This window comes from Bombina bombina, chromosome 9 (assembly GCF_027579735.1).
Source record: "Bombina bombina isolate aBomBom1 chromosome 9, aBomBom1.pri, whole genome shotgun sequence".
Lineage (NCBI taxonomy): Eukaryota > Metazoa > Chordata > Amphibia > Anura > Bombinatoridae > Bombina > Bombina bombina.
The window spans coordinates 127,296,866-127,323,466 of NC_069507.1; the positions used below are offsets into that span (position 1 = coordinate 127,296,866).

At 40.0% G+C, this 26,601-nt stretch overlaps 1 protein-coding gene across 1 annotated transcript in view; it reads left to right on the plus strand.

Moving 5' to 3' along the window:
* LOC128640449 (lysine-specific demethylase 2A-like) overlaps positions 1-26,601 on the plus strand; it is a 153,494-nt gene that overhangs the window by 60,931 nt on the left and 65,962 nt on the right. The window lies entirely within an intron of this gene.

The following is a 26,601-nucleotide window of genomic DNA, read 5'->3' on the forward strand; positions in this document are numbered from 1 at the left end:
CGTGCTTTCACATATCCTTGCAACCCCTCAGATGGGCCTGTCTACTGGAAGCAGTCTTCTGCAGCTGAAGTTAGCATGGTAGATGAAGTTGCTGACTGGTAAGTACAATGCACCTTCATAGCATACAGGCTATGAATATGGACATGTAAACATGATTCACATAGCCTGGGGATGCTGACAGATGAACCAAATTACTTCTACAACACTTTTAGGAAAGTCTTTAAGTAAAGGGACAGTGTATATTAAATAATTGTTTAATAATATAGATAATCCGTGTATTACACTTTCCCCAGTTTTACATAACCAACACTATTGCAGTATATTAATATACTTTTTACCTCCTATGATTACCTGTATCTTAGCCACTGCAGACTGACCCTTATCTCAGTGCTTTTTACATTCTTGCATTTTAGCCAGTCAGTGCTGGTTCTTGCATAACCATTATTACCCACGGGAGTGAGCACAAGGTTATCTATGTGGCACACATGAACAAGCACTGTCTAGCTGTTCTGCAAGATTTAAAAATCACTGAGATAAGGGTCGGCCCACTGTTGCTTAGAAACAGGCAAATGTATAGGTTATAAAGTATATTAATATAAAATTGTTGGTTATGCAAAGCTGGAGAAGGTGTTATCTATCTTTGTAAACCATAAAAAAAAAATCAAAAACATATTTCTTCTGTTATGTGTGATCAGTCCACGGGTCATCATTACTTCTGGGATATAACTCCTCCCCAACAGGAAATGCAAGAGGATTCACCCAGCAGAGCTGATATAGCTCCTCCCCTCTACGTCAGTCCCAGTCATTCTCTTGCACCCAACGACTAGATAGGATGTGTGAGAGGACTATGGTGATTATACTTAGTTTTTATGACTTCAATCAAAAGTTTGTTATTTTACAATAGCACCGGAGCGTGTTATTACTTCTCTGGCAGAGTTTGAAGAAGAATCTACCAGAGTTTTTTTACTATGATTTTAACCGGAGTAGTTAAGATCATATTGCTGTTCTCGGCCATCTGAGGGAGGTAAAAGCTTCAGATCAGGGGACAGCGGGCAGATGAATCTGCATTGAGGTATGTAGCAGTTTTTATTTTCTGAATGGAATTGATGAGAAAATCCTGCTATACCGTTATAATGACATGTATGTATACACTTCAGTATTCTGGGAATGGTATTTCACCGGAACTACTCTGTTAAAGGTCACTAATCCTTTTAATAAATATTATCATGTTAAACGTTTTTGCTGGAATGTAGAATCGTTCACATTGCTGAGGTACTGAGTGAATAAATGTTTGGGCATTATTTTCCACTTGGCAGTTGTCTGCTTTAAATTGTGACAGTTTCGTTTCTCCTCACTGCTGTGTGTGAGAGGGAGGGGCCGTTTTTGGCGCTCTTTGCTACGCATCAAAAATTTCCAGTCAGCTACTATTATATTTCCTGCATGATCCGGTTCACTGACAGATCTCAGGGGTCTTCAAACTTCTTTGAAGGGAGGTACATTCTCTCAGCAGAGCTGTGAGAATTTTATATTGACTGTGAATAAAAACGTTATTCTATAATTTTTTATGTCAAATTTAGTTATTGTTATTTACTAATGGGAACAAACCTTTGCTAAAAGTTGTGTTATTTTAAAGTTGATGCTATAACTGTTTTTTCAGTTCATTATCTCAACTGTCATTTAATCGTTTAAGTACCTCTTTGAGGCACAGTACGTTTTTGCTAAAAAAGATTATAACCAGGTTGCAAGTTATTGCTAGTGTGTTAAACATGTCTGACTCAGAGGAAGATATCTGTGTCATTTGTTCCAATGCCAAGGTGGAGCCCAATAGAAATTTATGTACTAACTGTATTGATGCTACTTTAAATAAAAGTCAATCTGTACAATGTGAACAAATTTCACCAAACTGCGAGGGGAGAGTTATGCCGACTAACTCGCCTCACGCGGCAGTACCTGCATCTCCCGCCCGGGAGGTGCGTGATATTATGGCGCCTAATACATCTGGGCGGCCATTACAGATAACATTACATGATATGGCTACTGTTATGACTGAAGTTTTGTCTAAATTACCAGAACTAAGAGGCAAGCGTGATCACTCTGGGGTGAGAACAGAGTGCGCTGACAATACTAGGGCCATGTCTGATACTGCGTCACAGCTTGCAGAGCATGAGGACGGAGAGCTTCATTCTGTGGGTGACGGTTCTGATCCAAACAGATTGGATTCAGATATTTCAAATTTTAAATTTAAATTGGAGAACCTCCGTGTATTACTAGGGGAGGTCTTAGCAGCTCTCAATGATTGTAACACCGTTGCAATACCAGAGAAACTGTGTAGGTTGGATAAATACTTTGCGGTACCGGCGAGTACTGACGTTTTTCCTATACCTAAGAGATTAACTGAAATTGTTACTAAGGAGTGGGATAGACCCGGTGTGCCGTTCTCACCCCCTCCAATATTTAGAAAGATGTTTCCAATAGACGCCACCACTCGGGACTTATGGCAAACGGTCCCTAAGGTGGAGGGAGCAGTTTCTACTTTAGCTAAACGTACCACTATCCCGGTGGAGGATAGCTGTGCTTTTTCAGATCCAATGGATAAAAAATTAGAGGGTTACCTTAAGAAAATGTTTGTTCAACAAGGTTTTATATTGCAACCCCTTGCATGTATCGCGCCGATTACGGCTGCGGCAGCATTTTGGATTGAGTCTCTGGAAGAGAACCTTAGTTCATCTACGCTAGACGACATTATGGACAGGCTTAGAGTCCTTAAACTAGCTAATTCATTCATTTCGGAGGCCGTAGTACATTTAACCAAACTTACGGCTAAGAACTCAGGATTCGCCATACAGGCACGTAGAGCACTGTGGCTAAAATCCTGGTCAGCTGATGTTACTTCTAAGTCCAAATTACTTAATATACCTTTCAAGGGGCAGTCTTTATTTGGGCCCGGTTTGAAAGAAATTATCGCTGACATTACAGGAGGTAAGGGCCACGCCCTACCTCAAGACAAAGCCAAAGCTAAGGCTAGACAGTCTAATTTTCGTCCTTTTCGGAATTTCAAAACAGGAGCAGCGTCAACCTCCACTGCACCAAAACAGGAAGGAGCTGTTGCTCGTTACAGGCAAGGCTGGAAACCTAACCAGTCCTGGAATAAGGGCAAACAGGCCAGGAAACCTGCTGCTGCCCCAAAGACAGCATGAACCGAGAGCCCCCGATCCGGGACCGGATCTAGTGGGGGGCAGACTTTCTCTCTTCACCCAGGCCTGGGCAAGAGATGTTCAGGATCCCTGGGCGCTAGAGATCATATCTCAGGGATACCTTCTAGACTTCAAATTATCTCCCCCAAGAGGGAGATTTCATCTGTCAAGGTTGTCAACAAACCAGATAAAGAAAGAAGCGTTTCTACGCTGTGTACAAGATCTGTTATTAATGGGAGTGATCCATCCGGTTCCGCGGTCGGAACAAGGACAAGGGTTCTACTCAAACCTGTTTGTGGTTCCCAAAAAAGAGGGAACTTTCAGGCCAATCTTAGATTTAAAGATTCTAAACAAATTCCTAAGAGTTCCATCGTTCAAAATGGAAACTATTCGGACAATCTTACCTATGATCCAAAGGGGTCAGTACATGACCACAGTGGATTTAAAGGATGCTTACCTTCACATACCGATTCACAAAGATCATCAACGGTATCTACGGTTTGCCTTCCTAGACAGGCACTACCAGTTTGTAGCTCTTCCATTCGGATTGGCTACGGCCCCAAGAATCTTCACAAAGGTTCTGGGTGCCCTTCTGGCGGTACTAAGACCGCGAGGGATTTCGGTAGCTCCGTACCTAGACGACATTCTAATACAAGCTTCAAGCTTTCAAACTGCCAAGTCTCATACAGAGTTAGTTCTGGCATTTCTAAGGTCGCATGGTTGGAAAGTGAACGAAAAGAAGAGTTCTCTTTTTCCTCTCACAAGAGTTCCATTCTTGGGGACTCTTATAGATTCTGTAGAAATGAAGATTTACCTGACAGAAGACAGGTTAACAAAGCTTCAAGATGCATGCCGTGTCCTTCATTCCATTCAACACCCGTCAGTAGCTCAATGCATGGAGGTGATCGGCTTAATGGTAGCGGCAATGGACATAGTACCTTTTGCACGCCTACACCTCAGACCGCTGCAATTGTGCATGCTAAGTCAGTGGAATGGGGATTACTCAGATTTGTCCCCTACTCTGAATCTAAATCAAGAGACCAGAAATTCTCTTCTATGGTGGCTTTATCGGCCACACCTGTCCAGGGGGATGCCATTCAGCAGGCCAGACTGGACAATCGTAACAACAGACGCCAGCCTGCTAGGTTGGGGCGCTGTCTGGAATTCTCTGAAGGCTCAGGGATTATGGAATCAGGAGGAGAGTCTCCTTCCAATAAACATTCTGGAATTGAGGGCAGTTCTCAATGCCCTTCTGGCTTGGCCCCAATTAACAACTCAGGGGTTCATCAGGTTTCAGTCGGACAATATCACGACTGTAGCTTACATCAACCATCAGGGAGGGACAAGAAGCTCCCTAGCAATGATGGAAGTATCAAAGATAATTCGCTGGGCAGAGTCTCACTCTTGCCACCTGTCAGCAATCCACATCCCGGGAGTGGAGAACTGGGAGGCGGATTTCTTGAGTCGCCAGACTTTTCATCCGGGAGAGTGGGAACTTCATCCGGAGATCTTTGCCCAAATACTTCGACGTTGGGGCAAACCAGAGATAGATCTCATGGCGTCTCGCCAGAACGCCAAACTTCCTCACTACGGGTCCAGATCCAGGGATCCGGGAGCGGTTCTGATAGATGCTTTGACAGCACCTTGGAACTTCGGGATGGCTTATGTGTTTCCACCCTTCCCGCTGCTTCCTCGATTGATTGCGAAAATCAAACAGGAGAGAGCATCAGTGATTCTAATAGCGCCTGCATGGCCACGCAGGACTTGGTATGCAGATCTAGTGGACATGTCATCCTGTCCACCTTGGTCTCTACCTCTAAGACAGGACCTTCTGATACAGGGTCCATTCAAACATCAAAATCTAACTTCTCTGAAACTGACTGCTTGGAAATTGAACGCTTGATTTTATCAAAGCGTGGTTTTTCTGAGTCGGTTATTGATACCCTGATTCAGGCTAGGAAGCCTGTTACCAGAAAGATTTACCATAAAATATGGCGCAAATACCTATACTGGTGCGAATCCAAACGTTACTCCTGGAGTAAGGTTAGGATCCCTAGGATATTGTCTTTTCTACAAGAAGGTTTAGAAAAGGGTTTATCAGCTAGTTCATTAAAGGGACAGATTTCAGCTCTGTCCATCTTGTTACACAGGCGTCTGTCAGAAAATCCAGACGTCCAGGCCTTTTGTCAGGCTTTAGCTAGGATCAAGCCTGTGTTTAAAGCCGTTGCTCCGCCATGGAGTTTAAACTTAGTTCTTAACGTTTTACAAGGTGTTCCGTTTGAACCCCTTCATTCCATTGATATAAAATTGTTATCTTGGAAAGTTCTATTTTTAATGGCTATTTCCTCGGCTCGAAGAGTCTCTGAGTTATCAGCATTACATTGTGATTCTCCTTATCTGATTTTTCACTCAGACAAGGTAGTTCTGCGTACTAAACCTGGGTTCTTACCTAAGGTAGTCACTAACAGGAATATCAATCAAGAGATTGTCGTTCCATCCTTGTGTCCAAATCCTTCTTCAAAGAAGGAACGTCTTCTACACAATCTGGATGTAGTTCGTGCCCTCAAGTTCTACTTGCAGGCAACTAAAGATTTCGCCAAACTTCTTCCCTGTTTGTCGTTTATTCTGGACAGAGGAGAGGTCAAAAAGCTTCTACTACCTCTCTCTCGTTTTGGCTTCGTAGCATAATACGTTTAGCCTATGAGACTGCTGGACAGCAGCCTCCTGAAAGAATTACAGCTCACTCCACTAGAGCTGTGGCTTCCACTTGGGCCTTTAAGAATGAGGCCTCTGTTGAACAGATTTGCAAGGCTGCAACTTGGTCTTCGCTTCATACTTTTTCCAAATTTTACAAATTTGACACTTTTGCTTCTTCGGAGGCTATTTTTGGGAGAAAGGTTCTTCAGGCAGTGGTTCCTTCTGTATAATGAGCCTGCCTATCCCTCCCATCATCCGTGTACTTTTGCTTTGGTATTGGTATCCCAGAAGTAATGATGACCCGTGGACTGATCACACATAACAGAAGAAAACATAATTTATGCTTACCTGATAAATTCCTTTCTTCTGTTGTGTGATCAGTCCACGGCCCGCCCTGTCTTTAAGGCAGGTAAATATCTTTTAAATTATACTCCAGTCACCACTTCACCCTTGGTTACTCCTTTCTCGTTGATTCTTGGTCGAATGACTGGGACTGACGTAGAGGGGAGGAGCTATATCAGCTCTGCTGGGTGAATCCTCTTGCATTTCCTGTTGGGGAGGAGTTATATCCCAGAAGTAATGATGACCCGTGGACTGATCACACAACAGAAGAAAGGAATTTATCAGGTAAGCATAAATTATGTTTTTATGCAAACAAATCAGCCCGTTCCCCCTGCTCTCCCAAGGAAGATTAGGTAACATTTTGGCTCCAAAACAGTGTGCCTTTGGTTTCCTGTTTTTTACCTCAGATGGTAGACTTAGTCTACAGTAGTTTTGGAGGGGGTAAGCTCATCTAAAACTTATCAGAGCTTAACCAAATCTAGTGTTTTAACCCTACATAACCTGCAGCTGTAATTAGACAGCGTGCCAAGATGCGCTTAGGAGAAAAAAACAGACCCGCTCAGTAGAGCCAAGAGCGACGTTCTGTTTTCTTTGCGTGATATCTATTTAACCCTTTACTTTAGAAATCTGGAGCTAAGCTAATGTTATATAATTCTGCACTATGTGCCTCGGGTTTAATGTCATAGTTCATAATTGTTCGAAAAAATTATAACTCTGTGCATGTCTACTTTATGCTTATGGGTAGACACAAAGTGGATAAATTAATTTGTATCTGAACCATAAAGAGAATATCTAATTTCTTTCCTGTATTTGTGAGTGTGATATCAGTTTGCCATTCTCTAAAGCGTAATGTAGTGACCCTTCTCTAAGAGTATAGTAGTTCCCAGTGCAAGATCCTAGTTAATGGTATGGTAGGGGAGATAAAGTTTTTTTTTTTTATTATTATAAGTTTCCACAATAAATATACCACCTCAATGTAAACTAGGCCTTAGACAGTGCTTGTTTAATTTACGGACATTAACTTAAGTATGCAACAGATACACTATATTTTTGTGAACACAATACCAGCTGGATTAAAAAAAATAACCTAAAATTGCTGCTTGGTTTTGCATTAAATATTTTCCCAACTTACTAGCAATGCTTTTCCCATTTCCAAATGTTAGTTTATAGATGTAGAAAAACCATAATAGTTAGAAAACACTCAAAGATGAAGAAAGTAGATGATGCAGCAAAGAGAGAAAGGGACAAATCATTTTTGTTTGTTTGCTTTGAAAAATCGGCTTAATTTCACGGTTAAATAATTTGACCAGTCTCAGAAATGTTAAAAAAAACAACACACACAACTTTGTGAGATTATATTAACACACTTTACTTTGCCTTTTTTAATAAGATATACACACTACATACAAGTGTAATTAAAGTTTCTCTTGTAAGGTGTATCCAGTCCACGGGTTCATCCATTACTTGTGGAATATTCTCCTTCCCAACAGGAAGTTGCAAGAGGACACCCACAGCAGAGCGGTCTATATATCTCCTCCCCTAACTGCCACCCCCAGTCATTCTCTTGCAACTCTCGACAAGATAGGAAGTATAAGAGATATGTGGTGACTTAGTGTAGTTTTTACCTTCAATCAAGAGTTTATTTTTAAACGGTACCGGCGTCGTACTGTTTTACTCTCAGGCAGAAATTAGAAGAAGAATCTGCCTGGAGGTTGATGATCTTAGCGGTTTGTAACTAAGGTCCATTGCTGTTCTCACACATAACTGAAGCGTATGGGAAAGACTTCAGTTGGGGGACTGGTTTGCAGATTACCTGCTTTGAGGTATGTTCAGTATATTTATTTCTAGAGAGATGATAAGATCTAGAAAATGCTGACATAGCCTTGTATAATTGAGGTAAGCCTGATGCAGTGATTTACCAACGACTGGGATCATGCTTACAAAAAAGGGTAATATTCATGTTAATACTCATATTTCCTTTTTTTTTTTTTTTTTTTTTTTTAATAGTTTTTTTTATTTTATTGGGGGTGAAGCTACAGACAGAAAAATGAGATAATGAATACATTTCATTCCAAAAACATAAATATGATACATCTGATTCTTAAACAGTCAAGATAAAATAACTGAAAAAATAAATTTCTAATTTACTTGGACTTTCCGTACCAATCCAAATATTACAAATCCACTTTATTGGAATATCTCAGCTTCTCCCTCCAATACCGTTTATCTATTCTCTTACTCAATTTATAGGAACACTTATTTACAATCTCTTACCCCTAACCCGATTTAGTCTGTTCCTTAGCCCGGATCTTGAGTTCTCCTGCTTTATCTATATCTCAATCCAGTCATGTTCCTATATGGATATTACTCATATCCATCCCAACATATTTTTAGTTGGGAGGGGGGGGGGAAAGAAGAGAGGAAAGGAAAAAAAACACACTTTGAAAACTGCCATTAAATTCCACCTTACTTTTACTCCTGTTAGTAATCACACCTTATTAGCTATGTACCCAATTTGAAGGTAGTGATCCATCTAAAGTTAATTCTAGAAAGGGTATAGAATCTTGGAATGGGGATAGAATATAATGTTGGACTGTTGTAGATTCACCGTAGATATACTTTTTCCACTTCTTGAAAAATATAGTAACCTGTTTAACTGCCCCTTTATCCAGTCCTATTATCTCTACCATAATCTGGCTTCTCATGGAATTTACAAATTCGGTTATAGAAGGAGGATTTCTATGCTTCCACATTTTACATAAATGGTTCCTTGCAATCAGAATCGCTGTGTTTATAAATAATCTGTCTCCTATATTTTGCGTTGGATACAGAAAAAATATATGTTCTGCCTCCAGTTTTATCATGTCTCTCACTTTTCTATTTATCCAATATTGGATTTTACTCCAAAATTGCACAGTTTTTGGGCAAGTCCAGAAGTAATGCAGCAGATCCGCATTTACTTTATAGCATTTGGGACAGACCACCTGTATTTGAGACCACTTAGCAATTCTGGCTGGAGTTAGATAGAAGTTGTTTATTACCTTATACTGAGATACTCTTAAATTAATTCTGTCCGTTGCCTCTCTTGTTCTTTCTAAGCTATCCGTTATGTCCTTATCTTGCAATTGAGGAAAATGAATTACGAATTTCTGTTTACACTGATTAATATGCGATTCTCCTTCCTGACTCATAATATACTGATACCAAATTGAAATTGATCGAATACCTGCTTTATATAGCGTGATACCTGCCTCAATATTTGTTTGAGCCCAGTGCTCACCAAACCTTCTTTCATAGTCGTTTATAAAATGGCGAACCTGTAAATATGCATAGAAATGTTGAGATGGTAAATTATAATCACATGCTAAATTTGCAAACGCTCTGATTGGCCCGGTTTGTAATTCTTTCAATTGAGATACATAAATCAGCCCTTTGTTTTTCCATGTATAAAATAACTTATTGGTATATCCTGGTGAAAAGGCTGGGTTACCACAGATCGGAAGCAATCTAGAAATCTGATATTCTGTCCCCAGTATTTTACAAAATATCTGCCATGCAAACACTATATTTGCAATTGTAATTAATCTGCTTACATTACTTGGTAGTTGTTTATATGGGTGGTGGAGCACAGCCTGCAGATTGAATGGTTTAATTAGTTCTGTTTCATGGTCATAATAAGTGACATAGTCTGATTTGCTGAGCCAATCTATCCCGAATTTGACCAGGGAAACCATATTATAATATTTTATATTTGGGCACGAAAAACCCCCAAACTGCTTCTCCTGAGTCAACTTGTTAAATGCAATACGTGAAGTCTTTTTCCCCCAAATAAAAAAAGCACAAGCCTTATTATAGCTATTGATGTCTTTCTTCTGCAATAATAGGGGTAGATTCTGAAGTAAAAATAAAAATTTTGGAAATATAATGGTTTTAATAACGTTTATACGGGCTGTAATGGATAAGTAATATAAATTCCATTTTGCTAGATCATGCTGTAATTAATACTCATATTTCTTAGTGACAAAACGTTTACATGTTATATAGAAAGAACGTTTTTTCTCTGAGGGTGATAAATCGTTTTTTGGGGCCTAGTTTCCACATGGCTAGTCAGATACTCCTAGGAGTATTTCTCTTGTAAAGGTGTATCCAGTCCACGGGTTCATCCATTACTTGTGGGATATTCTCCTTCCAAACAGGAAGCTGCAAGAGGACACCCACAGCAGAGCTGTCTATATAGCTCCTCCCCTAACTGCCACCCCCAGTCATTCTCTTGCAGCTCTCGACAAGAAAGGAAGTATCAAGAGAGATGTGGTGACTTAGTGTAGTTTTTACCTTCAATCAAAAGTTTTTTTGTTATTTTTAAACGGTACCGGTGTTGTACTGTTTTTACTCTCAGGCAGAAATTAGAAGAAGACTTTTGCCTGGAGGTTTGATGATCTTAGCGGTTTGTAACTAAGGTCCATTGCTGTTCTCACACATAACTGAAGAGTATGGAAAGAAAACTTCAGTTGGGGGGACCGTCTGCAGATTGCCTGCTTTGAGGTATGTTCAGTATATTTTTCTCTTGTTAAGTATAGTCAGTCCACGGGTCATCCATTACTTATGGAATATATCTCTTCCTAACAGGAAGCTGCAAGAGGATCACCCAGCAGAGCTGCTATATAGCTCCTCCGCTCACATGTCATATTCAGTCATTCTCTTGCAGCCTAACTAGATAGGTCGCTGTGAGAGGTCTGTGGTGTTTTTTAACTTAGTTTATTTCTACAATCAAAAGTTTGTTATTTTAAATGGCACCGGAGTGTGCTGTTTATTCTCAGGCAGCATTAGAAGAAGAATCTGCCTGCGTTTTCTATGATCTTAGCAGACGTAACTAAGATCCACTGGCTGTTCTCATCTGAGGAGTGAGGTAACTTCAGAGAAGGGGAATAGCATGCAGGGCCCCCCTGCAAATGAGGTATGTGCAGTAATTATTTTTCTGAGGAATGGAATTGACTGAGAAAATACTGCTGATACCAATGTAAAGTAAGTTCAGCCTTAAATGCAGTGATAGCGACTGGTATTAGGCTGATGAGTGTGTGTACACTGAATGTATTTTTCTAAGGAATGGAATTGACTCTGAAAATACTGTTAATACTGAAATAATGTATGAGCCTTAACTGCAGTAAAAGCGACTGGTAGCAGGCTTATTAATAACAATTCATAACTTTTCAAATGTATGTTTAAAACGTTTACTGGCATGTTAATCGTTTTTTGTGAGGTACTTGGTGATAAAACTTATTGGGGCATGATTTTTACCACATGGCCATCTTTGTTTTCTGCATAGAAACAGTTTTTGAGCTTCCCCACTGTTGTAATATGAGTGAGAGGGGCCTATTTTAGCGCTTTTTTGCGCAGTAAAAATTCAGTCACAATCTGTCTACTTCATCCTCCATGATCCAGATCGTCTCTAGAGAGCTCAGGGGTCTTCAAAATTCATTTTGAGGGAGGTAATCAGTCACAGCAGACCTGTGACAGTGTGTTTTGACTGTGAGAAAAACGTTAATTATTAAATTGTTAATCCGTTTTTGGGTATTAAGGGGTTAATCATCCATTTGCTGGTGGGTGCAATCCTTTGCTAACTTAATACATTTACTGTGAAAAATTGGTTGCTATAACTATTTTGGTTCATTGTTATTTCAACTGTGACAGCTTTTTGTGCTTCTTAAAGGCACAGTAGCGTTTTTTTTTTTTTTTTATATTTAAATGTTTTTATTGAGGATAAGTAATACATTTTTAACAATCATAGGTTGCAAATTACAGTCATCAAAGTACATATACATTGCATTTTAAGAAATTAAGATGCACCTGAGATAGATCAACTTTTCTCCTCATTTTCTCCCCTTGTATTAACTTAATAGATCACTCTTGGATCCTGGGTATGTCAACAATACTTTGTAGGGGATTTAAAAATAACCAACCAAAACAATAAAAGAAAATGCATCTCTAAGAATATATTGCTGTAAAGACATTCTTGTCTCCAATTAACAAAATGAAAGATGCATGAACCTGAATTGGGAACTCCTTTATGATATAGATAACAAACACAACTGAGATTAAATTCATGTCCTAGATATTGGATATCAGTAGAGATAAATATCCAAATATACTTCTTTTGCCGCTGAGATGGTTTTTAGTGTCAGCATAATTTTAAAGTAGCACATTACATTGCATTACTCCGCTGTCTAAGCGCTCTATAGGGCTGTGTGTTAGGTGATATTCTCATTATGCTATATATCAGTAGATTATCTTAAATATATGGGGTAGAGAGATAATTAAACATTTTATTACTTGTGGACAGTGCAACCCGCTAAATCCAGACGTCCCCATTTAAATTATATATAGTAGAATGTCTCCCCAGGGGCCCCCCCTAAACCCCCAGAAAACATACAAATGTGATTAAGGACATTATAGAGACAGCGAAACCCACTGTGTGATTTTGGAAATAAACATATATACAGTGCGCTATTCACATTATAAGCGTAAAAAAAAAAGTAAAACATTGAAACTGGAACCTTCTTAGTCAAAACCTCTTGTAGTCCACTTCAACCCCCCACCTCGGCTCCGGCCGTAAGCCTCAGGGAGCAGGTCGGGTAGATAATAAAGTTATACTTCAAAGGTATCACTCCGGTATAACAATATATGTAACTATGCTGAATTGCGTTCTATCACTAAAAATGTGCCATAGTAAAATGAAACATACGTGCAACCTCTACATGAACAGTTCAGTAACATTCGTATCTCTCCCACAGCCCGTAGTAAGCTGTGTGCGCCATATGGGAATTTAAGTACCAGTTCCTGGTTCCAGCACACAGTCCTCAGAAGAAAAAGTCATCTCGCTGTCCAAGTCTTGATCGCCCAGGCCATAGATGTAGCGTCGGTTTGAGTAGGATATTATAGGGTTAACACCCGCTTCCATTTTTTCAAGTTGGAGCATTTCAGCGGCGTCCCGCTGATTAGACAGGAGCCCTGCGTTCTTAGATTTGGGAGGGCACTCCGGAGTAAAGATCATCTTGAAGCATACGGCTACTCGGGGTTCTGCCCTGGGCCCCCGCAACTGCTTAGCCTTTATCAAGATCCCATCCAGCGCCTGAAGTTTTGGGGCTATAACGCCTGCTATTTGCTCTGCTGCAGGTACGTTGTTGATTGCTGGGGTTGCAGGCAGCTTTTTAGCTGGATTGTCAGCATCTCCAACCTGCCACGAGCTATCCTCTTTATAGGCTCCTGCCATGCGGCTTGTCAGTTGTGATGAGAAGAGCGTTAGTCTCTTTGTACGTATAGGTAATAGTGAAGGTCCAACAGATTCAGATACGTCCTGGGTATGATTTATATTGGTAGTGGTAATAGATTGATTGAGCTGTTGCTGCTTATGATAAGCCTGCGTAAAGAAGTCCCATGGGGCCCTTGCAAGCAGGGTTTGAAAGCAGCGTTCTAGTCTCTCCATACTATGGTCAAAACGTGCTTGCAGGCCTGTCTCCTGTATGGCGGCCATTTTTACCCCGTAAGGATTAAAAAGAAACAAAGATATTTTCTTTTCTTCCGGCGCTTTTTTGCTGGTATAGCGCTCCAGAAAGTTGTGTAAATCAAGCAGATTTTTGGAGTCCCAATCCAGGCAAAAACCCTCAATACCTCGAGGGGGGTAGCGCTGCCTATATATGAGCCGCCGCTCTAGGCCTTTTACGTCCAATGCCGAGCTCAAACTTCATAAATTACAGCGCAAATACCACCAAGATTCAACTGCTGACATGTAGGTTTGCTCATGTACACGTATGGTTGTAATTTAGCTGCAAAGTCTTTTTTTACCGGCGGGTATCAAATTTTCCGTGAGAGCACAGGGAAAGTGCGACTGTATGTAGTCGCTGTTCGGACACGCCCCCCCACAGTAGCGTTTTTTATATTGCTTGTAAATTTATTTAGAAAAGTATTTCCAAGCTTGCTAGTCTCATTGCTAGTCTGTTTAAACATGTCTGACACAGATGAATCTCTTTGTTCACTATGTTTAAAGGCCAATGTGGAGCCCAATAGAAATTTATGTACTAATTGCATTGATGCTACTTTAAATAAAAGTCAATCTTTACATGTAAAGAAATTATCACCAGACAACGAGGGGGAAGTTATGCCGACTAACTCTCCTCACGTGTCAGTACCTTCGCCTCCCGCTCAGGAGGTGCGTGATTTTGTGGCGCCAAGTACATCAGGGAGGCCCTTACAAATCACTTTGCAAGACATGGCTACTGTTATGACAGAAGTATTATCTAAATTGCCAGAATTAAGAGGCAAGCGCGATAGCTCTGGGTTAAGGACAGAGCGCGCGGATGAGGTGAGAGCCATGTCAGATACTGCGTCACAGTTTGCAGAACGTGAAGACGGAGAGCTTCATTCTGTGGGTGACGGATCTGATCCAGGGAGACTGGATTCAGAGATTTCTAATTTTAAATTTAAGCTTGAGAACCTCCGCATATTGCTAGGGGAGGTATTAGCGGCTCTGAATGATTGTAACACGGTTGCAATTCCAGAAAAATTATGTAGGTTGGATAGATACTATGCGGTACCGGTGTGTACAGACGTGTTTCCTATACCTTAAAGGCTTACAGAGATTATTAGCAAGGAGTGGGATAGACCTGGTGTGCCCTTTTCCCCTCCTCCCATATTTAGGAAAATGTTTCCTATAGACGCCACCACACGAGACTTATGGCAGACGGTCCCTAAGGTGGAGGGAGCAGTTTCTACTTTAGCTAAGCGTACCACTATCCCGGTGGAGGATAGTTGTGCCTTTTCAGATCCAATGGATAAGAAATTAGAGGGTTACCTTAAGAAAATGTTTGTTCAACAAGGTTTTATCTTACAGCCCCTTGCATACATTGCGCCTGTCACTGCTGCGGCGGCATTCTGGGTTGAGTCTCTAGAAGAGGCCATTCGCACAGCTCCATTGGATGAAATTATGAACAAGCTTAAAGCACTTAAGCTAGCTAACGAATTTGTTTCTGATGCCGTCGTACATTTAACCCAACTTACAGCTAAGAACTCCGGATTCGCCATCCAAGCGCGCAGAGCGCTATGGCTTAAATCCTGGTCAGCTGACGTGACTTCTAAATCTAAATTGCTTAATATTCCTTTCAAAGGGCAGACCTTATTCGGGCCCGGCTTGAAAGAAATTATAGCTGACATTACGGGAGGTAAGGGCCATGCTCTACCTCAGGACAGGGCCAAATCAAAGGCCAAACAGTCTAATTTTCGTGCCTTTCGTAACTTCAAGGCTGGAGCAGCATCAACTTCCTCCGCTCCAAAACAGGAAGGAGCTGTTGCTCGTTACAGGCAGGGCTGGAAAGTTAACCAGTCCTGGAACAAGGGCAAGCAGGCCAAGAAACCTGCTGCTGCCCCCAAGACAGCATGAAGAGAGGGCCCCCTATCCGGAAACGGATCTAGTGGGGGGCAGACTTTCTCTCTTCGCCCAGGCTTGGGCAAGAGATGTCCAGGATCCCTGGGCGTTGGAGATCATATCTCAGGGATATCTCCTGGACTTCAAAACTTCTCCTCCACGAGGGAGATTTCATCTTTCAAGGTTATCAGCAAACCAAATAAAGAAAGAGGCGTTTCTACGCTGTGTACAAGACCTTTTACTAATGGGGGTGATCCACCCAGTTCCGCGGACGGAACACGGGCAGGGATTCTATTCAAATCTATTTGTGGTTCCCAAGAAAGAGGGAACCTTCAGACCAATCTTGGACTTAAAAATCCTAAACAAATTTCTAAGAGTTCCATCATTCAAAATGGAAACTATTCGAACCATCCTTCCCATGATCCAAGAGGGTCAGTACATGACCACAGTGGATTTAAAGGATGCCTACCTTCACATACCGATTCACAAGGATCATTATCGGTACCTAAGATTTGCTTTCCTAGACAGGCATTACCAGTTTGTAGCTCTTCCCTTCGGATTAGCTACGGCTCCAAGAATCTTTACAAAAGTTCTGGGCTCACTTCTGGCGGTACTAAGACCGCGAGGCATAGCGGTGACTCCGTACCTAGACGACATTTTGATACAAGCGTCAAGTTTTCAAACTGCCAAGTCTCATACAGAGATAGTTCTGGCATTTCTGAGGTCGCATGGGTGGAAGGTGAACGTGGAAAAGAGTTCTCTATTACCACTTACAAGAGTTCCCTTTCTAGGGACTCTTATAGATTCTGTAGAGATGAAAATTTACCTGACAGAGGCCAGGTTATCAAAACTTCTAAATGCTTGCCGTGTCCTTCATTCCATTCCACACCCGTCAGTAGCTCAGTGCATGGAAGTAATCGGCTTAATGGTAGCGGCAATGGACATAGTACCATTTGCGCGCCTGCATCTCAGACCGCTGCAATTATGCATGCTAAGTCAGTGGAACGGGGATTACTCAGATTGTACTGTTTATCTCAGGCAGTATTTAGAAGAAGAATCTGCCTGCGTTTTCTATGATCTTAGCAGAAGTAACTAAGATCCTTTGCTGTTCTCACATATTCTGAGGAGTGAGGTAACTTCAGAGGGGGAATAGCGTGCAGGTTTTCCTTCAATAAGGTATGTGCAGTTAAAATATTTTTCTAGGGATGGAATTTGCTAGAAAATGCTGCTGATACCGAAGTAATGTCCATAAAATTCAAGAAACTCCAGCCACCAATTTCTTTTAAAAGACCTTTATTCTTTAGTCATGGGTCCCATTGATATACAACGTTTCAAGCCAGCATTAGGCTCTTAGTCATGTACACTTTAGCTATACAGGTTTCTGTTACTTATACCTGCACCTGTTAATCACTCACCTGATGTTAATTAACCCATTCCATAAGGAACACAACCATTGCTGTTGCAACAGTGACATCTTGTGGATGAAAAATATAGTACACCACTTGTTTATATTCTGAATTTTTTAGTGTTCCTTCATGGGATGGATGAACACCATCACATATTCTTAAAACCACATAAAACCTATATACAATTTAAAAAGAGGAGCATAAAATCCCAATATCTATAGAGCCACAGTAATGTGAATCAATGTACATAATACATTCTCATTATCATAAATTTCAAACAAAAAATTATCATACAGAAAAATTTAAAGAGATATATCTTTCCAAAAGCACCTGTTTTCTCAAAAAAAGATCTCAGATCTTATTTGACCATATTTGACCAGTTATTGCTATCCTTAAATATTAATATCTATACCATTAATATGTTTATTAGTTGACTTATCCTTATACTACATAAATGATCCATATACTACATAAATGATTAGAGATCAACAAAACAGACTCCAATCAAAGTCTTTATTTAGACCCCTAGGGGTCAGGCAGTCCAATTTGTGGATCCAGAACATCTCCCTCATTTTGAGGAGATGTTCCCTGTCACCACCCCTTCTTGGTTTCATTACCTGATCTATTATGAGGAATCTAAGTTGACTAATGTTATGACCTGCAGAGAGGAAGTGAGAGGACACAGGAGCCTCCATGTTTTTACATCTTATATTTGATTTATGTTCTGTTATCCTCTCCCTTACCTCTCTGCAGGTCTCGCCTACATAGATAAGTCCACATGGACACTTGATCATATAAATAGCAAAGGTGGTTCTGCATGTGAAATATTTGTTTATTGTAAATTTACGCCCACTAGTTGGATGATAGAAGTTTTTTCCTTTTATCATGGAACTGCAATGACTGCAGTTCAAGCATGGATAACAACCATTATTTTTACTACCAATTGTTGTTTGGATATTTATTTTAGCAGAACCTATGTCAGTGTGTACAATCAAATCCTTGATACTTTTATTTTTTTTATATGCTACCATGGGCACCTGTTTGAATTCTTCTACTTGTAGATTACATTCCCTTATTATATGCCAGTGTCTTTTCAAGACACCGGTTATTTTTTGGCTGAACCTATTATGTTGAGTGACAAATATTATGTTATTCTCTCCTTTCTTACCTAGATTTCCTTGTTTCTGATTTTGTTTAGGACCAGCTTCTACATTAGCCAATTGTTCCATTATCAAATTTCTAGGGTATTTTCTAGCAATGAATTTGTTCGCCATATCCCCTAACCTTTGTTTGCATTTATTGCTATCTGACACAATTCTCTTAACCCTAGTAAACTGGCTCTTAGGTATTGCTTTAAACACACTCTCTGGGTGGCAGCTGCCATATTGTAGCAAATTATTTTTTATCAGTCTTTTTTATATATAGATCAGTTTCTAAAAAACCTTCTTCTTTGTATACATAAGTGTCCAGGTATTCTATACCCACTTCACTCATATTCATACTAAATTTCAATCCTTGCACTGAGCAATTTAAATCCTCTACAAATGTTAATAGGCTCCCAACGTCGCCCCCCCACACGCCAAACACATCGTCAATAAATCTCCACCAGGAGACCCCATGAGTTTGAAAAAGTGAGTTAGAGTACACAAAGTGTTCCTCAAAGCTGTTCATAAATATGTTGGCGTATGTGGGGGCGACGTTGGAGCCCATTGCTGTCCCCTGTTTCTGAATGTAGTAAGTATCCATGAACAAAAAATAATTCTGATGTAATATTAAGGTTAATAGATCTGTCAAAAAAACAATTTCTGCAAGTGTATAGTTGCTATCAGTTTTTAAGATGTTCTCAACTGCTGCTATTCCACTTGTGTGCTTAATTGAAGTATACAAGCTGGAAACATCTAGTGTAAATAGTATACATTTCTCACCAACCTGGCCCAAATCTTTAAGTTTAGACAAAAAATCATTTGTATCTCTTATATATGAAGTGGTCTTCTGTATTAAGGGTTGTAAAACTTTATCCAAAAAAACTGAAAATACAGATCCTATTCCAGCCACAATAGGGCGCCCAGGTGGTTTAGTCATAGTTTTATGGATCTTAGGTAACACATAAATGACAGGTCTAATAGGATTTTTTTCTAACAGGGCATCTTTAAATTTTTCTGAAATGATCTCCCTCTTAACCGCTAGTTGTAATATATTTTCTATCTCCTTATTGATCTGGCCAGTAGAGTCCCTAGGTAATTTCTCATATACTTGGCTATCTGCTAACTGGCGTTCAATCTCTTGTATATAATCAGACCTATTAAGGATAACTACAGCCCCGCCCTTGTCTGCCTCCTTAATGATTATATCATTGTTGTTTTTTAGTGACTGAATTGCCAATTTGTCTTTCTTGTTCTTTTGTACCAACTTTCTTTTTGTTTCTTTCCTGAGCAAGTTTTTAATTTCTCTCTGAACCAAATTCATATAAGTTGTGACACTGTGAGTAGTTGAAGGTGTAAATTTGCTTTTTTTGGTTATTCCAAAATCTTTAATGTTGTTAAATCTAACATTTTTATCAGTGACCTTAGTGTGTGTCAAATTAGTGTCTTTCTGTAAAGAAAAATATATCTTTAATTTAAGTTTCCTAAAAAACCTGTGCAAATCTTGAAAAATTGTGAATTCATTTAAAGAATCATCTAAACAATACGATAATCCCTTATTTAATGCTAAGTGCTCCTCATCGCTGAGGACATAGTCAGACAGATTGTATACCAAACTATCAGTATCATAAGTGACATTATTGTGCACATTCGTGGATGCTAATTGCGGGTTAACCCCCTGTGAAAAAACGTGATTAGAATTATAGATAACATGTCCCAACATTTGATCGTTCAGAGAGTCACTATTAGAATAATTGACAATGTCAGTCTTTGCCCCAACAGGGGATTTCTGTATATGCCTGCATGAATCCTCAACACTGGAAGCAATACCATGGTTAGCATTGGTGTCATGTTCTCTCACAACATTTTCAGACACAGTTCCTTCAACAATCCCCCTTGTTACATTTCTTACCAGCAGCCGGTCCGGGGTATCAGCCCATGTATCCTCACACTGTGTCGGTCTCTCAGTCGGTGTATCTTTAACCACTTCATACCTGACACTTGTGCTGGGCTGCTCTCCTATCCCCTCCGGTCTGTCTGCGTTCAGTAGCGGTAGCCGCCTCTCTGTGCGCCGCGCGTGCGGCGTGGTCGCTGACGTTGTGACGTCATCACTGGGCCCGCTCCGCTGTTTCCTGTGTTTCCTCCCGGCCCGGTGATATCGATATCCGAGTCCTCGGTTAAAAAACTTGCAGAGGATTCGGATCCACTCTGGACGTCTCCTTGGCTTGTGGTCTGTCTCACTGGTCTTCTCTGGCCTCGCATACCGCCACTTGAATTTTTGTTGAATCCTGTGTTCTGGCGCCATCTATAGACGGCTCCATGGCAGTAGTCCTGCTCATCTCTTATGAACTTCTGTCGTTTTCGGCTTTCCAGTTGCTTCCTGTAGTCATTTACAGATTTCTCCACGTCCATGACCAGCTTTTTATATTCATCCAGGGGTAAGTTTTTTACAAGTTGTTCTTTCTGTAGATTGATTTTCTCCTTGTATGCATTTATTTCTTGCTGTGCGAACTCCACTGTCCAAGTGATGATGTCAAAGGAGCACTTATTCAATATACTTTCAAATTTGTCAGTGTATTCCTTTCTATCAGCAAATAATGTTGGACATGTGGACATTCTTAACCCCCTGGGTATGCGCTGGACTTTATGGTACTCAGACAGGGTTATAGCATGTAGTTCAAGTACCATTTTTTTCTTGCTCTCTTTCTCCAAGAATCTCCCTGTGGTTTCTGAGGGAGTGATATTTAGAAAGTCTCTATTTCCCACTACTGTGGCATTAATATGCTGGGCAGTCTCCTCATCATACCCAAACACGGTGGGTCCCAATTGTGTATTAGTAATTGTATTAGAGGCCATACCTTCAGCCATATTGGTGTGCACGTTACTCCCAGGGCAGCATGCAGTAGAATCAAAAGAGTGGAAAACAGCACACCAATTACCTCTTCCAGTGGGGCACGGAGTAACAGACTTGCCAAGTCTCACCAATGTCCATAAAATTCAAGAAACTCCAGCCACCAATTTCTTTTAAAAGACCTTTATTCTTTAGTCATGGGTCCCATTGATATACAACGTTTCAAGCCAGCATTAGGCTCTTAGTCATGTACACTTTAGCTATACAGGTTTCTATATAACAGAAACCTGTATAGCTAAAGTGTACATGACTAAGAGCCTAATGCTGGCTTGAAACGTTGTATATCAATGGGACCCATGACTAAAGAATAAAGGTCTTTTAAAAGAAATTGGTGGCTGGAGTTTCTTGAATTTTATGGACATTGGTGAGACTTGGCAAGTCTGTTACTCCGTGCCCCACTGGAAGAGGTAATTGGTGTGCTGTTTTCCACTCTTTTGATTCTACTGCATGCTGCCCTGGGAGTAACGTGCACACCAATATGGCTGAAGGTATGGCCTCTAATACAATTACTAATACACAATTGGGACCCACCGTGTTTGGGTATGATGAGGAGACTGCCCAGCATATTAATGCCACAGTAGTGGGAAATAGAGACTTTCTAAATATCACTCCCTCAGAAACCACAGGGAGATTCTTGGAGAAAGAGAGCAAGAAAAAAATGGTACTTGAACTACATGCTATAACCCTGTCTGAGTACCATAAAGTCCAGCGCATACCCAGGGGGTTAAGAATGTCCACATGTCCAACATTATTTGCTGATAGAAAGGAATACACTGACAAATTCGAAAGTATATTGAATAAGTGCTCCTTTGACATCATCACTTGGACAGTGGAGTTCGCACAGCAAGAAATAAATGCATACAAGGAGAAAATCAATCTACAGAAAGAACAACTTGTAAAAAACTTACCCCTGGATGAATATAAAAAGCTGGTCATGGACGTGGAGAAATCTGTAAATGACTACAGGAAGCAACTGGAAAGCCGAAAACGACAGAAGTTCATAAGAGATGAGCAGGACTACTGCCATGGAGCCGTCTATAGATGGCGCCAGAACACAGGATTCAACAAAAATTCAAGTGGCGGTATGCGAGGCCAGAGAAGACCAGTGAGACAGACCACAAGCCAAGGAGACGTCCAGAGTGGATCCGAATCCTCTGCAAGTTTTTTAACCGAGGACTCGGATATCGATATCACCGGGCCGGGAGGAAACACAGGAAACAGCGGAGCGGGCCCAGTGATGACGTCACAACGTCAGCGACCACGCCGCATGCGCGGCGCACAGAGAGGCGGCTACCGCTACTGAACGCAGACAGACCGGAGGGGATAGGAGAGCAGCCCAGCACAAGTGTCAGGTATGAAGTGGTTAAAGATACACCGACTGAGAGACCGACACAGTGTGAGGATACATGGGCTGATACCCCGGACCGGCTGCTGGTAAGAAATGTAACAAGGGGGATTGTTGAAGGAACTGTGTCTGAAAATGTTGTGAGAGAACATGACACCAATGCTAACCATGGTATTGCTTCCAGTGTTGAGGATTCATGCAGGCATATACAGAAATCCCCTGTTGGGGCAAAGACTGACATTGTCAATTATTCTAATAGTGACTCTCTGAACGATCAAATGTTGGGACATGTTATCTATAATTCTAATCACGTTTTTTCACAGGGGGTTAACCCGCAATTAGCATCCACGAATGTGCACAATAATGTCACTTATGATACTGATAGTTTGGTATACAATCTGTCTGACTATGTCCTCAGCGATGAGGAGCACTTAGCATTAAATAAGGGATTATCGTATTGTTTAGATGATTCTTTAAATGAATTCACAATTTTTCAAGATTTGCACAGGTTTTTTAGGAAACTTAAATTAAAGATATATTTTTCTTTACAGAAAGACACTAATTTGACACACACTAAGGTCACTGATAATAATGTTAGATTTAACAACATTAAAGATTTTGGAATAACCAAAAAAAGCAAATTTACACCTTCAACTACTCACAGTGTCACAACTTATATGAATTTGGTTCAGAGAGAAATTAAAAACTTGCTCAGGAAAGAAACAAAAAGAAAGTTGGTACAAAAGAACAAGAAAGACAAATTGGCAATTCAGTCACTAAAAAACAACAATGATATAATCATTAAGGAGGCAGACAAGGGCGGGGCTGTAGTTATCCTTAATAGGTCTGATTATATACAAGAGATTGAACGCCAGTTAGCAGATAGCCAAGTATATGAGAAATTACCTAGGGACTCTACTGGCCAGATCAATAAGGAGATAGAAAATATATTACAACTAGCGGTTAAGAGGGAGATCATTTCAGAAAAATTTAAAGATGCCCTGTTAGAAAAAAATCCTATTAGACCTGTCATTTATGTGTTACCTAAGATCCATAAAACTATGACTAAACCACCTGGGCGCCCTATTGTGGCTGGAATAGGATCTGTATTTTCAAACATTTCAGTTTTTTTGGATAAAGTTTTACAACCCTTAATACAGAAGACCACTTCATATATAAGAGATACAAATGATTTTTTGTCTAAACTTAAAGATTTGGGCCAGGTTGGTGAGAAATGTATACTATTTACACTAGATGTTTCCAGCTTGTATACTTCAATTAAGCACACAAGTGGAATAGCAGCAGTTGAGAACATCTTAAAAACTGATAGCAACTATACACTTGCAGAAATTGTTTTTTTGACAGATCTATTAACCTTAATATTACATCAGAATTATTTTTTGTTCATGGATACTTACTACATTCAGAAACAGGGGACAGCAATGGGCTCCAACGTCGCCCCCACATACGCCAACATATTTACGAACAGCTTTGAGGAACACTTTGTGTACTCTAACTCACTTTTTCAAACTCATGGGGTCTCCTGGTGGAGATCTATTGAAGATGTGTTTGGCGTGTGGGGGGGCGACGTTGGGAGCCTATTAACATTTGTAGAGGATTTAAATTGCTCAGTGCAAGGATTGAAATTTAGTATGAATATGAGTGAAGTGGGTATAGAATACCTGGACACTTATGTATACAAAGAAGAAGGTTTTTTAGAAACTGATCTATATATAAAAAAGACTGATAAAAATAATTTGCTACAATATGGCAGCTGCCACCCAGAGAGTGTGTTTAAAGCAATACCTAAGAGCCAGTTTACTAGGGTTAAGAGAATTGTGTCAGATAGCAATAAATGCAAACAAAGGTTAGGGGATATGGCGAACAAATTCATTGCTAGAAAATACCCTAGAAATTTGATAATGGAACAATTGGCTAATGTAGAAGCTGGTCCTAAACAAAATCAGAAACACGGAAATCTAGGTAAGAAAGGAGAGAATAACATAATATTTGTCACTCAACATAATAGGTTCAGCCAAAAAATAACCGGTGTCTTGAAAAGACACTGGCATATAATAAGGGAATGTAATCCACAAGTAGAAGAATTCAAACAGGTGCCCATGGTAGCATATAAGAAAAATAAAAGTATCAAGGATTTGATTGTACACACTGACATAGGTTCTGCTAAAAGAAATATCCAAACAACAATTGGTAGTAAAAATAATGGTTGTTATCCATGCTTGAACTGCAGTCATTGCAGTTCCATGATAAAAGGAAAAAACTTCTATCATCCAACTAGTGGGCGTAAATTTACAATAAACAAATATTTCACATGCAGAACCACCTTTGCTATTTATATGATCAAGTGTCCATGTGGACTTATCTATGTAGGCGAGACCTGCAGAGAGGTAAGGGAGAGGATAACAGAACATAAATCAAATATAAGATGTAAAAACATGGAGGCTCCTGTGTCCTCTCACTTCCTCTCTGCAGGTCATAACATTAGTCAACTTAGATTCCTCATTATAGATCAGGTAATGAAACCAAGAAGGGGTGGTGACAGGGAACATCTCCTCAAAATGAGGGAGATGTTCTGGATCCACAAATTGGACTGCCTGACCCCTAGGGGTCTAAATAAAGACTTTGATTGGAGTCTGTTTTGTTGATCTCTAATCATTTATGTAGTATATGGATCATTTATGTAGTATAAGGATAAGTCGACTAATAAACATATTAATGGTATAGATATTAATATTTAAGGATAGCAATAACTGGTCAAATATGGTCAAATAAGATCTGAGATCTTTTTTTGAGAAAACAGGTGCTTTTGGAAAGATATATCTCTTTAAATTTTTCTGTATGATAATTTTTTGTTTGAAATTTATGATAATGAGAATGTATTATGTACATTGATTCACATTACTGTGGCTCTATAGATATTGGGATTTTATGCTCCTCTTTTTAAATTGTATATAGGTTTTATGTGGTTTTAAGAATATGTGATGGTGTTCATCCATCCCATGAAGGAACACTAAAAAATTCAGAATATAAACAAGTGGTGTACTATATTTTTCATCCACAAGATGTCACTGTTGCAACAGCAATGGTTGTGTTCCTTATGGAATGGGTTAATTAACATCAGGTGAGTGATTAACAGGTGCAGGTATAAGTAACAGAAACCTGTATAGCTAAAGTGTACATGACTAAGAGCCTAATGCTGGCTTGAAACGTTGTATATCAATGGGACCCATGACTAAAGAATAAAGGTCTTTTAAAAGAAATTGGTGGCTGGAGTTTCTTGAATTTTATGGACATTGGTGAGACTTGGCAAGTCTGTTACTCCGTGCCCCACTGGAAGAGGTAATTGGTGTGCTGTTTTCCACTCTTTTGATACCGAAGTAATGTAAGTAAAGCCTTAAATGCAGTGATAGCGACTGGTATCAGGCTTATTAATAGAGATACATACTCTTATAAAAATGTATTTTAAAACGTTTGCTGGCATGTTTAATCGTTTTTTACATATGTTTGGTGATGAAACTTATTGGGGCCTAGTTTTTTCCACATGGCTGGCTTGAATTTTGCCTAGAAACAGTTCCCTGAGGCTTCCCACTGTTGTAATATGAGTGGGAGGGGCCTATTTTGGCGTTTTTTTTGCACAGCAAAAATTACAGAGACAGACATCCAGCTTCTTCCTGCATGATCCAGGACTTCTCTGAAGGGCTCAAAAGGCTTCAAAAGTCGTATTGAGAGAGGTAAAAAGCCACAGTAGAGCTGTGGCAGTTGTTGTGACTGTTTAAAAAACGTTTTTGTCATTTGTTATTCCGTTTTTGGTATTAAGGGGGGTTAATCATCCATTTGCAAGTGGGTGCAATGCTCTGCTAACTTATTACATACACTGTAAAAATTTTGTTAGTGTAACTGCATTTTTTCACTGTTATTTCAAAATTTGGGAAAATTTGTGTTTCTTAAAGGCGCAGTAACGTGTTTTATATTGCTTGTAAACTTGTTTTAAAGTGTTTTCCAAGCTTGCTAGTCTCATTGCTAGTCTGTTTAAACATGTCTGATACAGAGGAACCTACTTGTTCATTATGTTTGAAAGCCATGGTGGAGCCCCATAGGAGAATGTGTACTAAATGTATTGATTTCACC